This window comes from Ochotona curzoniae, unplaced genomic scaffold, assembly GCF_017591425.1.
Source record: "Ochotona curzoniae isolate NIBS_2020 unplaced genomic scaffold, NIBS_Ocur_1.0 contig_2754, whole genome shotgun sequence".
Classification (NCBI taxonomy): Eukaryota; Metazoa; Chordata; class Mammalia; order Lagomorpha; family Ochotonidae; genus Ochotona; species Ochotona curzoniae.
The window spans coordinates 10,116,501-10,122,500 of NW_024465582.1; positions in this window are offsets into that span (position 1 = coordinate 10,116,501).

Sequence of the window (6,000 nt, forward strand, 5' to 3'; positions counted from 1 at the left end):
CTCAGACTGAATTCACTAACCTCATTTGTTATGATACAATTGCCTTTGGTGTGCTTTTGCATATTAATAAAGTCTTCAATGTAATGAATACATATTTTTGTACCTGGGTTAATGCCTAAGAAAAATAAGAAGTCAACATGGAAAACAGTAAAAAAAAACTCACCCAGATTTCTAAGCTAGAACCTTTTGCTTGAGGGGGTTAGTCGCCTCTTTCATCTGTTCACAGCAGAGAACATTGTTGAAGCCAATACTACATATTTAGCTTATTTGTTTAAACCCAGTTGGTAGCAGACTTATTTACATGTTGTTATGAAGCAAGTTGTAAGAATTTAGTCTAAACTTACTTTTCTCTGATTAATCAGTTGTCAATCGAGTGGCACAGCACAAGGTGAATTTCCAAACTCAAGATGACATAGAATGGAAGGGTGAGTATGTATTATCCTTACAGACACAGTTGATTTCATTCTATCCAGGCTCATGTCCTTTTGGCTGAGCTATAGGCCACGTGTGCCACTGTCTTTTGTCCATTTAGAGTTAAGAGAACAGTAGCCAAATCACAGAAAGCTTTTTTTTTATTATAAATACACTGCAAGGCACTTAGTTCTTAAACATTCATTAATAGGACTTCAGGATCATTTCACTTGTCTTGCTCTTTGACCTCATGACTATTTGCTAAAATATTTCACTGAATCCTCCTGTATCCCAGGAAAACATACATCTTACTCTGTTCCTGTAATGTTCTCATCTTTTCTCTTCCAAAGCCATGTCTCTGACAACCCTCTCACCTCCACAACAAAACTCAACAATCTCTCAAGGTCTGATGATCTGTTTCTCCTTTTCCCACTACTCTGCCACAGTTGAATGGATACTGGTACATGATGTGAAACTCCAGGGTCAGAGGTAAAGGAAATTGTTACTCATGGAGCGGAAAGCAGCCCAAATGCCACACAGATATTAAAAACAAACCAAGGTGGATTCCATGTAGGCTGTGATATTTCACCTTGGCAGAATATTGCTCTTAAGGACCCAATCTTTTTTTTTTCTTCCAATAGCACTGACCTTTGTGCCAGATGAGAGCATTGCCATCATTACACAGGACAATAAGAAGAAAAAGAAAAGTTGATCATTTTCTTTGGATAGAGATACTCTTGTCATGTTTTATGGCGATTACCTGAGAAAATATTCTTGAAAAGCTATCCCCACAAAGACTGTCAGTTGCTGTTCTGGCAACAGGTGCAAAAAACAAAAACATGAAAGCCTATGGAAAATGTTTTGCTGTAGATATGCCGGCAAGACTTGGTGACTGCGTCCGATATGTAACCGATGAGATAGTCCTGTGAGTTTTTAGAGGTTTTATCTCTCACCCAAGGAAGCCCATTTATCTCGCTCAACCTTCCAATATGCTGGTAACCTTTAGCTCATTTTGTCCAATAACATGAAGTCACCGATGGAATGGAATAAATAGCATGATGTTCTGAGATGTGCAGACAGGCCAGATATTTTGGATTATGTTATGACAGATGGCAGAAGGCATTACATAGTTCTAGGATAAAACTGTAAGTGTATATTTCTGTCCATCTCATGTGGCTGTGAACTGTTTCTGATCCACTTTTCTGATGAGAATAGAAAGCAATGTGTTCATAACATGGCTGCATAGTACAGACATAAGAAAATATTAATATACTTCTATGAAAATAGCACCTAAAGTCCAGCAACTTCAATCAGGGCTACTACATGTCAAAGCCACAGTTATCTTAATTCATTCTCAAAAATGCATTCAGGGTCTGCACAAGTGCAATTTTATGAATTAAGTGGAGGCATGATGGGATCGACCCATTTTAATCACTGTAGGTCTTTTATGATGCTACTTATCTTCACTGTTTCACTGGGATGTGGTATTTTAAAATATTTACTTATTCATAATTTATCTGAAAGGAAGAATGATAAGCATAGATGACAGACAGATGTCAAAGCACTGAGACATCATCTGCTGTCTCGTAGGTCCATTAGTAGAAGGCTGGGTTAAAGGCAAGGCAGCTGATACCCGAACTGACACAAATAACAGGCTGCTGGCCCAGGCAGTATCATACTGTGTTGTGCCACAAGACTGACCATGGTGCAACTGCTTTTTAATTTATTTGTTATTTTGATGTCTTGATAGCAAGCAAACGTTTTAGAAGTTTGCATTTTGTCTTCTTCATATTTGTCTAATAGTGCAATGGCTAACAATGTTTTCTTTCCCCATGCATCTGCCAAGATAACCAATTTATCTTCAGCATCAGAAGCCTGAGAAACGAGTGTGGTTTTTAGTCTATATTCCCACAGTAATCTGAACTTCATACACAGTTCCATTTCTTCTCTGGAAAGGGATTCAATATTATGCTTTGAATCTTCAGCTATCAATGTTAAATTTGAAACTGTATCAGGCATACAATCACGTGTGTAAATGGCTTACAGACTACTTTGGGAAAACACTGGCATATCGATGACAATGTACATTTACCACAGGGTTATCAGGCACTATCTTACAAGTAGTTCTTCAGGCAAAGGCTTCTGCTTTGAGAAACAGGCCAAGATCTGGGAAACAAGCCAGAGAATATAATCCTTCATGGAAAACATACTCTGCCTCTAGCTTACTATTTTTGCCTTGGGCTTTTATATGTCAAACAGCATCCTTGTTGGTGCATATTTTATGATAAAGAATAGAGTGCTCTTTTAACTTCCCTCGTCTCCATGAGCATCAAAGCTCCTTAGCCATTCCTTCACTCTGGCTAGTCATCATGCTAATTAAAGCTTTCTGACTTCCCTGGTTTAGCACTGCCATCTGGCCTGGTGTTTTGAAGCTCATTATTCCCTTGGTGACTAATAAGCCTCAATTGGTGTTTCAGTGATTGCTCCTCCTGCCCCCAGCCCTGTTCTGCAGAGAACTATGACCTTCTTCAGGAAGCAGCATATTCCTGGTGACGTGGTTGTGAGCTGTCATAGGACAGCAGTCTCCTTTGGGGGCGTCTTCTGGCTTTGTATGTCCTTTGAAACCTGAACATCTCCGCTAGGCCTCCTCATCCTTTTCTCTTTACTTATTTTTAGAAATTGAGTTTATTGGAGAGAGATACAGAGAGTTCTTCATTCACCGATTCACTTGCTACATGGCCACCGTGCCTGAGTGGCTGAAGCCAAGAGGAAGGCAGTCATTGCAGGTCTCCCTTGTGGGCAACAGAGGACCTGATTACCTGAGCCACTGCTGGTCCTCAGTGCACAGCAGCAGGAGGCTGGAATCAGAAGAGACTGGCCTTGAACCCAGGGCACTGGACTACTTTATGGTCAGGATTTTACACTTTTATATATTTACAGACACCTGATATTTACTTTTCCTTTCTGGTGTGGTAAGATTAATGATTTTATCTTTTTTGAAGAATGTATCCATTGTCTACTTTCTGAATACCTTACTTCCTTCCATTGAATGAAATGTTCTGATACATAAATACAAAAAAAAAAAATGTTACCGTAAGAGAACATTTTGGTTATTCATTGCAGATTGTGGCCCTACTCTCTGGAATGTTTATTCTTAGCTTTCTTTTATTCACACTTAAAATATTTTATTTTATGATATAGATTCATAGGTTCTGGGGTTGCCCATGCCCTTACCCAAGGGCCCCCCACCCATTGATTTCCCCTCTAGTTTTACAATGGATGTCCTCCATGAACAGTTGCAAGTCCATCATGCTGTTATTTAAGTGTTTCCCGACAATGTAAGCATGGACATTGTCAGAAAGTATATCATCTTACTGTTAGGATATATCCAATTTTTTCACTGGGAGTCCATCTTTGGTCTGTATGCATAGAGACATACAACACTTTGTCTTCATATCTGAACATATTGCATCCCCCCCTTTTTTTCTTACTGTCTGCCAGAACTCTAGCATTTTAACTTTATTGAACAATAGCCATCACTTTTTGGGGGGTTTCTAAGTGCCAATTTAGCAGTGAGTTGGCTGTATGCCCTGAGATCTTGACAAGAATATCTAACCCCATGTCCTAAGAAAATTGTAACTTGTTGATGAAAAGTTCCTTAAATTCCAGTTTTGGAGATAACATATTCAGGCTCTTACAAGCACCTACAAACTACTCTTGCAAAGTGATGAGTGAATGGTCTGCTTCTGAGCTCTTCAGAGCCAACTCAAACCTAAGAACTGGCATGGCCTATGGGAGAGCAGGTTAGAGAAGCGTCTAAAGGAGCTGTTCTCACCGGGTGGGAGAAGAACTCAGCAGCATCTTTTGGTTTGTTGGAAGTACTATCTCCTCAGACTGAAGGATGGGCTAACCCTCCAAATCCTTACAGGCCACCTGTGTCTGCAATGCCAGAACACCAGAGAGCATCTGCTGAGATGTCTCTAGACTATTCTTTCCAACCACAAAGCTGATCAATTTTAGCTTCATCAACTAATCATACAGCTGTGGCTAATCTTCCACCACAGGAAATGAGAATCTCTTGTAAATGATCAAAGAGGCCCACCAGCTTTCACACAGAGCCAGAAGTGGCTAATTCACATTTATTCTTTCATTCTCTATTTTTATGATTTTAAAACAAACTTTTCTGCGAGTACAGGCACCATTTTCTCTATTTCAAACAGTTGTACTGTTGTCCATATAATTTAGTAGGCCCTCAACAACACTATGTATTGTGGGTAGAGTCCCCCACTTTGTGCTGAGGTTTATTAGCTCCACAAATGCTATTTAACCTAGTGCTGTCTTCACTTACCAGACAGCAGAGTGGGCCCAGCCTAAATTACTTTCTAATTGTGTCTGCTATTGAAGGGGGCCTAGAGTTGTATGGGTCAGTTCAGATTGTTGGTGAAACAGACATTAAAATGGAGTTTGAGGTGCAGGGGATGGACTGGGGAAAAGGACGGTGAGAGAAAAAGGAGAGGGATCTAAGTGTGGTGGGGTGAACTTAGAGAAGGAGAAAAGGGGGGTATGCAGGATGACTGAATTACAATGCATTTCAAAGGAAGATTCAGATCACCCAATGGAGAGTCCTTGAAATAGTGGCATCTTTCAGAGGAGGCCTGTACTCTACCGTGGGGATCTGCCTTAGTACCCCTACTGTGTTCTGTCTTTAGCTAAAATTACTCTGTAGAATACGTGGTCTAGAAACAAGTGTGGTGCCATATTCCAAGCAGAACATCAGAGTCCTTTCACGAGGCGCGTTTCTTGCATTTAAGAGTTCAACGACATACATTTATGGATTCATTTCTAACAGTTACATCTAGCATCTCAGGACAGACTGCACATTGCAAACAAGGGAGAAGAATGATTTGCCAACGCCTGTTTCTTCTTCCTCATTTAAGATTATGGGTGCGAGTGTTTTCTCTGTTCACTTCTAGGTTGATCTGTATGGGGACTGAGGTCTCCTGGGTCTGATACCTTTCATGCACGCATAGTGTGCCCATCCGATGAGGGACTGCTGTTGCATGAGGTATGCGGTTGGTCCCAGTGTCCCAGTGTAACCTGGGAAGAGCACATGCAACATTGCGCACTCTGAAGCTGGGATTGCGCAAAGTCCTTCAGTAGATGTTCCCTGGGGAGAACATTTTGAATTTGCATAAATGGCTAACTGTAACAATATATTTTAGATTTTTCCATGTAGAAACATAAAACATAGCTATTACAGTGTTTAAAAAATTTATAAAACCTATTGAGTGAATTTAAATTGAGCTAAATTATATCATCTGATTTATTTTTAACAAATGAGCTCAGCTGTTTAAAAAAATTCTTAAATTCATTAGAATTTTCTTTAGGGTGATTTAAAAAAACACACCCCTCAGGTTTACTTTGAAGCATTTCTAATCCTTCCAATTTAGTTGTGAATGAAGAATGACCTACATCACATTTTCCCTCTAATAGAGTAGTAGGAATAGAATAGCATGTTCAGTCCGAAAATAAGCAGCCTGGTTTGTCTGAATATATTTATAGCTGGCACATTATCTTTCGCTCTTTATG